This window comes from Pseudopodoces humilis, chromosome 1, assembly GCF_049639895.1.
Source record: "Pseudopodoces humilis isolate 2021_Gansu_Grassland_sample_001 chromosome 1, ASM4963989v1, whole genome shotgun sequence".
NCBI lineage: Eukaryota > Metazoa > Chordata > Aves > Passeriformes > Paridae > Pseudopodoces > Pseudopodoces humilis.
Genome location: NC_142200.1, coordinates 147,951,580 through 147,961,771, shown reverse-complemented (window position 1 = coordinate 147,961,771; position 10,192 = coordinate 147,951,580). Strand labels below are relative to the sequence as shown.

General features: G+C 49.7%; 1 protein-coding gene across 1 annotated transcript in view; it reads left to right on the top strand.

Annotated features, from left to right (window-relative positions):
• The first annotated feature begins 3,560 nt into the window (after window positions 1-3,560).
• Window positions 3,561-10,192, top strand: part of VILL (villin like) — a 33,420-nt gene continuing 26,788 nt past the window's right edge. Inside the window, exon 1 of the mRNA XM_088064119.1 lies at window positions 3,561-4,095. The gene's annotated coding sequence lies outside the window, so the exon portion shown is untranslated. The remainder of the gene's footprint in view (window positions 4,096-10,192) is intronic.

Below are 10,192 nucleotides of genomic sequence, written 5' to 3'. Positions count from 1 at the left end.
CTCTCTTTCAGGGGGGTACTTTGGCCCATAAGCCTGAGGACACACGAGCCCCATATCTCCTGTCCACAGCCCAACACAGATGGCTCAAAACGGATTTGGCACTACCATGGCCAAGTAATAAATTGGAGCAACAGCTACAGGTTTGCTCAGCATGAGTGTTGTAACCCCCGTGTCAGAGACTGCTCCTGTCTTAACCTGCTGTGAGCTGCTGGCTCTGGAAGGGTGAACAGCATCTTCAGAGCTCTTGCCAAAGCTACTCCTGCCCCAAATCAGCATTTTGCCTCGTGTCCTTGGTGTGCCAAGGCCACACGTGTCTTCAGAATGGGCCCATCCTGCCCCTGCCTCCACAGTCTGCACTTCCCAGGGCTCCGTGCCCGGCGATGCCCCAGAGCTGTGCTGGGAGAGCTCCTCGGGAGGACTGAGGCTTCTCTGTGTGCAGGGAGAACCCCACTGACTGACAGGAGGTGACCAGAGGAGCCCTGCTGGCTCGAGAGGTGTGTGACAGCCCAGCTGTGCACTGCAGGACAGCCTCACTCCTCACCTGAATGCCCAGGCACCTTCTCCTGTCCCCAGATATTCCCATCTGCTGCTGTTAACCATTAACCAGCACCCTGGTGCCTGTCAAGGGCTGCTCTGTGCTGCCCTGTCAGCTGCTGCCCACAGAGCTCTACAACAGGATCACAGAACCATTTAGGTTGGAAAAGACCCAAAAGATCAAGTCCAACTGTACACCCAGCACTGCCAATCCCTAAACCCTGTCCCCAGGCACCACATCTACCTTTTCAATCCCTTCAGGGATAGTGACTCCACCACTCCCATGGTCAGCCTGTTCCAGTGCCTGATAACCCTTGTGGTGCTGAATTTTTTTTTCCTAATATACAAACTAAACCTCCTTTGGCACAACTTGGAACCATTTCCTCTTTTCTTTTGTTACCTGGGAGAAGAGACCAACCCCCAGCTCCTGTCAGCGAGTTGTAGAGAGTGATAAGGTCTCATCTGAGAGATGATCTTGCAGTCAGCTCACAGGCATTTGTACTGCCTTCTCAACTTTTCCCCCACACCCAGGAGCACAGGAGGTGAGGAAGCAGTAGGTTCTAACCCAATCCTCCCCTCTCAGATCAGTAGTTACACCTGTAAGAGGCGCTATGCAGATTTTCCTTTGGACATCACAGTTTTATAGAGCAGAGAAGAGTGAGGCCACATGAGGGATGTGCAGTGGAATGTCACTTGCTTGGGTTGTGGGGCAAGGAAAGCTCTCCTGAAAGCTTCTCAGAAATTCATGCAGTGCTTTTGCTATTACAGGTCAGGATCTTTAACCTCAGACTGATGGGTGAAGCACTGGTGATTTGAGCAGCTTGTGGGGTTTCTTTTAACTCCTTTCCTTGCTTTTTCAAGGCATGAGGCCCCTGCTGTGTTATCTCATCTGCAGGGCTTGGCCCTTCCCTCTTCCTCCCAGAGCTCCATACCCAAAAGTGGGCTGGAAATACCTTTGGAACGTGTCACTTTGCAAACACATCCTTGGCAGAGCCTGTTTCCCCATGCACAATGTCAACCTTGTCCACAGGCATGTGGGATGCTCCAGGCTGAGGCAGATGTTGGGCCATTCTGCTGCCAAACCCTGAGTTTGCAGTTCTGCACTCTTCCTCCCAGCAGCTTCTGATTTACCCCAGCCTGGACCTGTGACAATGCTTTCAGTGTCTGGGGCTTGCACTGGGAGCAGCCTCATCTGCCACCTGCATGCACCAAAAATATATCAAACCACAAGATCTCTGAGCTCTGGGTATACCAGGGCAGGGCTGAGGACCAGGACACAAGTGCAGCAAGCTGCACATGGGAAGCACAGCTGGACAGAGACATCTCAGACCACATTTCAGTTCTGAAAGTCAGGCTGTGTTGTTTTCCACCACTACTGAGTTAAACTGCTCGGAAATAATGTTTTCTGCTCTATAACCCCATGGCACAACCAGAATTAGCAGGAAGCAAAAGCGCCTATAGCTCAGCACTAAATGAGCCCATGTTTTATGATGAAGATCTTCTTTTCCCTTGGCATTGACTGTTCTCAACTGTTTTACACATATTTCTGCAGAGTTGGGCTCCTTAAAAGCTCAACAGGATAATTTACTGCTTCTTCACTGTGGCACTAATGGAGAGGAGGAGAGGCATCACCTGTGTGTGAGCCTGAAGTGCATGAGCAAAGCTGTGGGTATAGAAATGACAGGTTCCATCTCAGAGCTCAGATCTGTGCAGCCACAGCTATGGAAGTGGCTTGATTTACATCAGCATCAAAAAGGACCCAGAGACCCAACTATTAATTAAACCCTTGGTTCTGGGGATAATGAGGCAAAAGGGGAATGGGAAAACAACATGGTTTAGTGCTGATCCTCCAAGATTCCAGGTGTTTTCACCCCACCTTTCAATGCCTCCCACCAGATCTGCTGGTGTGTGACCCTCACTGCTGTGCCAGCAGTGGGCTTAGGGTGGACCCTAAAGATAAAACCAGACTCTGTTGAAGGTCCCCATTCTCTGTGGACTGGAGGAAACACAAAACATTGTTCCTCTGTCCCCTGAAACAGATGAACACTCCCAGCATGGTGAAATGAAAGAATGAAATGAAAATAATGAAAAATGAAAGCTGAAGGGTGTTACAGGTTTATGAGATGTAGACTGCAGACATAAAGGGTGAAATCACTTGCTAGGAGTTGGTTTTGCATCTTAAACTGTGAAACTCAGATCTCTGCAGTGATCCTCTCAGAAATGGGCACACCCAGGCTGAATAAGCAGGTCCAGCCCATGCCCTGGTTTGCAGCTCTCTGTGGTTAGTGGCACACAGGTCTGTAGGCAGCGTCACCGGTATTTTGGGAACTCTTCCCATTGCAGGTCCCTGAGGTCTAAGAGTGGTCAGTGGATGAGACCTGTGGGAACTGTGGTTTAAACCTATTCAGCCAGTTGGTTTAGCTGGTGAGCTGATTTATATTTATTTTCAGATTGTGGGGGGCTAATCTAGAAAATTAAGGAAGTGACAAGAGAAAAATGTATCCGAAGGGAAGGGTGAGAATAGTTCCCAGTTCTAAGAGGTTGTGTGTACTCTCCATCCTCAGAGATGTGCAGAACACAGCTGGACACTGCCCTGGGTCCCCCAAAAGCAGAGCTGGGGGTGATGACAAGGTACCAAGCAGTGCCCTCTCCAGACAGGGATGTTCCCTTCAGCAGCGAGCAGCACCACGCACATGGCAGGCAGGAATGCAATCTGGGAATGCCAGGAGATGGTTTTTCCTCAGATCACCCCCAGCCAGCCACATCAGGCAGCCTTCAGTGGCTGCAATATTACAGCCATCCTTCACAGGTCATTTTTTCCTCAGCAATAAGCTACAGGTGTCCACTCACACAGCTTTCTGCCGCTGAAGGTGGCTCAGCAAACGCTGCTGGAGCTGTCTGGTTTATCATTACTCTGCTCCTGGAAGGGCAGCCCAGTTAAACACTCCAATGCTCTGTTACATCCCCATTCCAGTCACTAATCCTCACCCTGTCCTTGTGAGCACAGGGACACCCAGCTCGGCCTTGCAGGGAGCAGAAGAGCAGGAATCTTCCCCCAGAACTTTTCCCCTCGGAACTGCTTTGCCAAATCTCGGGACAGTCGGAGCCAGGGGCTGGGGCTGGAGCTCTTTGGCCCCAAGAGTTAACCCGGCACCGCACCTTGCTTTGTCCCGCAGAGACCGAGAAAAGGGCGGAAAAAAAAATCCCTCCTGTGCCCTCCTAAACCTGGACAAAACAGGTTTTTAATGAAAGCAGCACTTAATCATTATTCAGCGAATTCAGAGCGGCGGATATTTGATGCAAACAGAGTTGGTTGGAACTCTCCCGTACCGGCTCCCTCTTTGTCCCTCCGTGAGCCTGGGAATGGGTGTGATCTCCGGGTAGGAGTGTCTCTGCGGTTAAGAAGAGGATTGAATTACCGAACAGTGCTGTTCCCGAGCTGACAAGGTAGCAGAACAGTGAACAAAAGTGCCTTGAAACTCGGCGGAGAGGAGAGGAGAGAAGGAGCTGGGCTCGGTGGACAAGGGGCACCTGCGAGGACATCGCACACTTTGCAGCCAGGTAAGAGCCTCCTGCACCCTGCCAGATTTAACATGGCCAGAGCTGCTTCAGGACTTTTCTTACGTGGGATAGCAGGAAACAAAAATTTAATATCCTCCATACTTAAAAATAAAACCAATCCTCCCCTGTTACAAGGCAGGATGTTGAAAGGAGCCCACCCCGATTTACATCGTTTGGGGCTGGAACAAGCGGCTCTGAGCTTGCCAAGAACTCCGTATCAGGACACATCTTTTCCTTTAGCTCTCTGCACAGACTGGCTTTGATTTCGTGCAGCGACCAATTACCAGCGTTTTGTTTGGGCCTGGCCTGTTTTGTGTTTTGCTGCCGTGGGGATTTGCCCAAAGCTCGCCTGCCTTTGGGGGTCCAGGCAGCCACAGAAAGTCTTTGGAAGTTCCCACCGATGGGTTTTATTGTCATCCGATCGACAGATTGCTAATGGCAGGTTCTGCTGTGCTCTGTAAATAGAATGTGTTCTCATCCTGCTCGTTTGAGATGCGAGTTGCACTGAGGTAAAATTGAGTTGTAATGGAGTTGAGCTGCGGGCTCATTTGCCAGTATTTTTCTTAGGCGTGCCTATTAGGAACATAAATATTTAACACAAAGGAGAGCTGATATGAATTAGCATCTGTGGGAGGTTCACGCTTATTCAAGGCTGCCCTAACGCAGATGTAAACAAGTGTTAGAGCAGCTGAAGAAAACTGGCCCCGCCAGAGCAGCACTTAGATGCTGGGTGAATCATCCAGGTGCTTTTTACACACCGCAGCCAAATGGGCTGATTAGAGCCTGCAAAGTAGAGATTAGACAATCACAGGGCACTCGAGGGGTTTTATCGTTCCCCCGGGATGCCAGGTGGAAGGCAATGCAAGGACGGGCAGAGCAGGAAAAACCCTATAATTGTATTCCCTCACCTTCCTCCTGGCAGAGCCAGGTGAGCCTCCCCTCCTGCTCCTCCTCCGTGCACAATCAGGATCTTTTATCCTCCTCCAGCTCCTTTCTCTCCGGCAGACACGAAGGTTTCACGGTGTTTTTTCCCAGGCAGGACTTTGAGGCAGCATTGCCAAGTTCTCCCAGCTGGGAGCAAAGGTTTTGTGCCATGGCTGTGAGCAGTGTCACCCTGATGTGAGCAGTGTCTCCTGCCTTCTCCTGTACCCTGGGGCTTAGGCTGTCAATAAATCCCTGCTCTTGCATGGCCAGGGATGCTGAAGATCTCCACGCTGTCTCCTGGTCTTTCCCATGGAGCTGTGCAAGTGTTTCTGCACTTTGAGCATGGAAGTTGTTATCTTTTCTATTATGGACCACCCATCCTGTGGTGATCCATCCCCAGCTGAGGAGGAGGCTGGCTTGGACACCTGCCCCATGCTTGGAAATATGCTGGGGCTCTGTGCTGGGCACATCCTGCTGGACCAAAAGCCTACCCTCAGTTTCCACAGAGTTAAATACCTGGTGACCCACTTGGAAGCAGAGCAGGAAGAGAAATGCTCAGTGCAATGAAGGGAGCTCAGGGCACAGCCAAAGCCTTGATGCTTCCTGCCCAAGATGTGTTTTTGTCACCCCTGGGGAGCACTTGTGCCACCACTGACCCTCCTCAAGGTCCCTCCCTCATGACATTTTTGTGTCAGCCTTCTGAGATCCTCACTGGACTGACACAAGCCTCAGGCTGGGCTTTCCATGTCTGAAATGTCCATCTGCCAGAGGAAGGACTCCAGTGTAACCACACCACACCCAAAGTTTCTCTCTTTGTTTATTTATGTATATTTTTCCACTTCTGTTGTCCCCTCAGAGGAGCAGATCCTTCAGTCACCAGGGGAAACACTCTCCCACAACTCATTAAAACCTCTCCTCTCATGAGCTCTCTCTCCATATAATACAGCCCTGGAAATGGGCCTAATTGTGGTTTATCCTGGATGATTATACCTTTCTACTGTAATTCCACCCATTCTGGATGTGAAAGGGATGCAGAAAGGGGTGAATATTTGTCATTTCATGTCTTTGGCATCTTTCACTCTGAAAAGTCCAGGCACCAAGTGATGTGCATCAATCCAGTTGCCTTGATTGCTGAGGATCTCTGCTTGTAACAGAAACCCTCTCATTTGTTATCTGGCTTTATCTGAGCCTCTCCAGGCATATCTGAGGCAGTGCTGGGTACAGCAACAGTGGAATTTGTCATTACCTTATATCCATGTCAGGGATGTGGCACGTGGGGGACCTTAAATTGCATGGTTGGGCTCCATCCTGGGCAGTTCCTGTGGCAGGAGCTATTCAGAGCGACCTCTTCTACCTAAAAATGACCTGTTGCCATGCCCTTGGATGAAAGGAGAGGTTTGTGCCTGGCCCTTCATTTAAAACTGCTCTTACAAAAACAGCTGCACAGGGTAGGAAACAGGCAGTGCTGGAAATCATGTTCTTTTTTGGGTTAGAGAGACTATCTGGGTACTTTGGGAGTGTGCTAGAGGCCTGAATTACTCTCCTTTGTTGCTATCCCACCCATCCCAGCCTTTCAGATGTCTGGTTCCCTTCCTGGTGCTCAGACAAAACTCCCATTGGCAGCTCCTCGTGAAAAAGATTGTCCAGGATGAGTGACTCTGTCTAAAACTGCTTTTACAGTGTTCTCAGGGGTGTTTTATTCACCTGGCTCCTTCCAGGTGATGTGCTGCTCTCTCTGCTTTCACTTCTGCCCAGAGAAGCTGAGAGCAGCCTCACAACCCCCTCAGGGTTGGAAGGGCTGGGTGACACAGTGACAGACACACCGCAGGTGAGGTGTGAACACAAGCCTGGAGGGTAACACTGCTACCAAAAAGGTGTGTGGTGCTTGAGAAACAAAATTTCCCTCTGAATAAACCTCTCACATCTCTCTGGGCCAGAGATGGAAGTGCAGTCACCCACAGAGCACCTGCTTAGGTCCAGGGCTTTTCATTTGCAATCCAAAACGTAAACCTGTTTGGGTTTTTGGATTTGTTTCAGGTTTTTTTTATGGAAGTTCTGGGTTTCTCTTCCCAAGCTTGATGTCATGTTTGCAGGTCTGAGCTGGGACAAAACTGAAACAGTCCCTTCTTTTTGGTAGTTAATATTAATCTTGCCACTTTCCACAGGGAAGCCAATGCTCTGAAACCAGTTCTCCAGCTGGTCTGAGTGGAGACCGAGCATCTCCCTGCTCCATCACCACCAAAATAAGGTCCTGAGGGCAAGGGCTTATTCAACTGCACTCATTAAACTGTGCACCAGGGAAAAGCTGCTCTTTGTCCTGCACACATACACATATGTGAATTCTTACAATAAATATAAAACTGTTGTGTGCAGCAGCAAAAATCCCAACTCTTGTTTTTTGAGAAGGGTGGGCCAGGTGGACACTGGCACTTGGGTTTAAAGGAGGTTTTATTTGTGGTATTTGTCTCAGTTCATGCTGGCAGAATCTTGGGGTACAGTGGATGGGACTGAACCCCCACTCTGGGAGAGCAGGGGGGAGTGTAACAAACTGGGCTCCCCACACAGGGGTTTTCCTGTTAGGCCAAGGGAACAGCAAGTCCCTCCTGTCCAAGATTCACTGGATCTGCCCCAGAGCAAACACCAGGATGAGGAGAACCACCCAGGGGAAGCCCTCCTAAGACTTGTGCAGCTGCAAATGAGATGCTCAAGAGAAGCTGGATAAATCCCGCTCACCGACCCTTCCTCCAGGCTCTGTATGGGAAGCTGTGGCCTTTTCTTCAATTTCAGCTGGGAAAATGCAATTTTTTTATTTTTTTTTTAAGTTTTTCTTCTTCCTGTAAGCTTTTGAAGAGCAGGTGCTCCCCAGGACACTCTTTGCACACTTTCTCTCCTCCCTGATGTCTCAGCTCTGATTTTACCTAACCTGCAGCCATGGGGTTAAATAATGCTCTGTTAAAATGCTGATGTGGCAGAGCATGGTAACTTTTTTAGTGGAGGTGGTGAGTAATTGGAAGTTGGTTAGAACCTGAACCACTTCCCTGGAAACCGGGAAGAGGAATTAAAACGTCTTTGCTTTCCTTCTGCGTGCACCTCCTGCCCTCACCGTGGCATGAAGCTCTGCCTTTGGATGCAGTGCTGGTCCTGAGCCAGGAATTTCTCCCTTTCACCAGAGGAGAAAGAACTAAAAGAAAGGAGAGATTTGTTCTGATGAATTGGCAAGCTACCTGCTCACCTTTCCCTTGGGATGGGTCCGCGCTGTTGCTGACTCAAAAACCCCACGGAGAGGGGCTGGAGGTGCAATGGATACCTTTGAAGTAGGTGTGCACCAAGCTGAAATTTATTATTTGACAAAAATGCATCTGGCACCACAGCAGCACAATGCTGTTGCTGGGAGCTTCTATGCAGAAAGTTTTTAACAGCTTCATGTGCCTGTTTTTTTCTCATGGATCTTCAGAGGGCTGGGTTTGCACAGCAAGAGTTTGCTGTCAGTCACAGGGGCTGATTTCAGGGAGATCTTCCTGCAGCTCAGCCTCTGCTGCTGCATAGGAAAGCTTTGAGTCTTTTAGGGCTGCCCTCAGCCTGCAGAGACCCTGCCTGCCTGGAAGAGCCTCCTCCTTTCAAAGACATCCTGGGGAAGAAGGACTCCCTGGGAAAGAACTCAGCCAGGAGCTGCGTGGGTGCTCTGACGTTCTCTGTAGGACACCAAGGCCTGCCAGCCCCACCTTCAGCCAAGTGGCTCTTCCAGAGCTTTTCCAGAGCCAGCCAGTGCTGAGCTCTGGGCTCCACATCCAGAGTGATGCATGTGGAAACTCCGACCGCATGACTCGGGAGCTGTGGCTGAAATCAAGGTTCTGATTTAATTGTCAGTGCATTGTTCCTGCACTGTGAGAAGTTTGCTGGGACAATGCAGCTCCATCGTTCCCAGGACAAGCAGCCACCTGGTAAAATTTTAGAGGGAGGACTCAGAGATAGCAGCAGTTTGGGGGGAAAAAAAATGCTCTGACAAATCACTTTCCCAAGACCATCTGCTTAAAGATCAGGCTTTTGGAATGCCACCAGCAGGGAGATAAACAGAAGGGGACAAGGGGGATCACAAAGAGCGGTGTGGAGAGATGAGCAATATTTCCTGGATGGAGCGGGGTGTTGAGCTATGGCAGGTGGAAATGCAGCTGCAGGGACCAGTCAAAGTCAGAGGAGATAAATCATGAGGTGCCTTCCCTTCTCAATCAGATGTCCTCTGAGGAATTCAGAGAGGGAGATGAGGTATAGATTGAGGGCTAGTGCAACTGGGAAGGTGGTTATTTCCCAGCAGCATGGCATTTCCTTGTGCTCTTTGCTTTTATGTCAGGAACAATGGAAGGACTGGAGGATTAGTGAGAAATCCATCCTATCCATCCTCACAAGGAGCTGAAAGGTAAAGCTCACAGCCTCAGTGGTTTTCTGGGAATGACCAAGTATCAGCTGCTAAGTCTGAGATGCCAGAAATGGCCAGGAGGTGAAGGCACAGGTTATAAGAGGTCACACTAAGCCAGAGGTCTGTCTGTTTCTTGTAAGGCCTGGGATGGTGGTTGGAGATGGGGTAAATTTCCAGGGTTCAAGAGTCAGAGCAACTGGGTCCAGGAAACACTGGTCAACTTTTTTTCAGGTGGGGCAAAATGGTTATTGCTCTTTCAGAGTCCAAGAAATTCCTTGGTTAAATTAATCCAGGTTTCTGCATCCTTTAAATTTACTGAATAGGGAATTCAAACCTCTCCTGGGCTGTAGAGCACTTACAGTTTGAGAGGCCGTCATTAACATTAAACCATCTCTTCATCCTGGGCTCTTATGTCCTCACTCACATTAACCCTGAACAGGCTCAGCATCCCAGCCCAGGAGCAAAGAACAGACAGCAGCAGTCACCCGAGGTGTCAGGTAGCTCATGGAGTGGTGATCCCTGGCAGCCATTCATGGAAAAAGGGGAAAGCCTGCCCTGCTTAAACCAGTGAAGTCCCTTCTTATCTCCAGAGCCACTGACCCTGAGGAGCACAAATCTCAGTTCATCCCATCCAGTGCCCCATCTCAGCTTTTGATCCAGCACCACTTAAGGCTAAAAAATCCCTTCAAACCGTCTCAAGATCCATCCTGATGATTTTGTAGCATGGACAGGGGATCTTTTCTGACCAGTGGAGGGGGC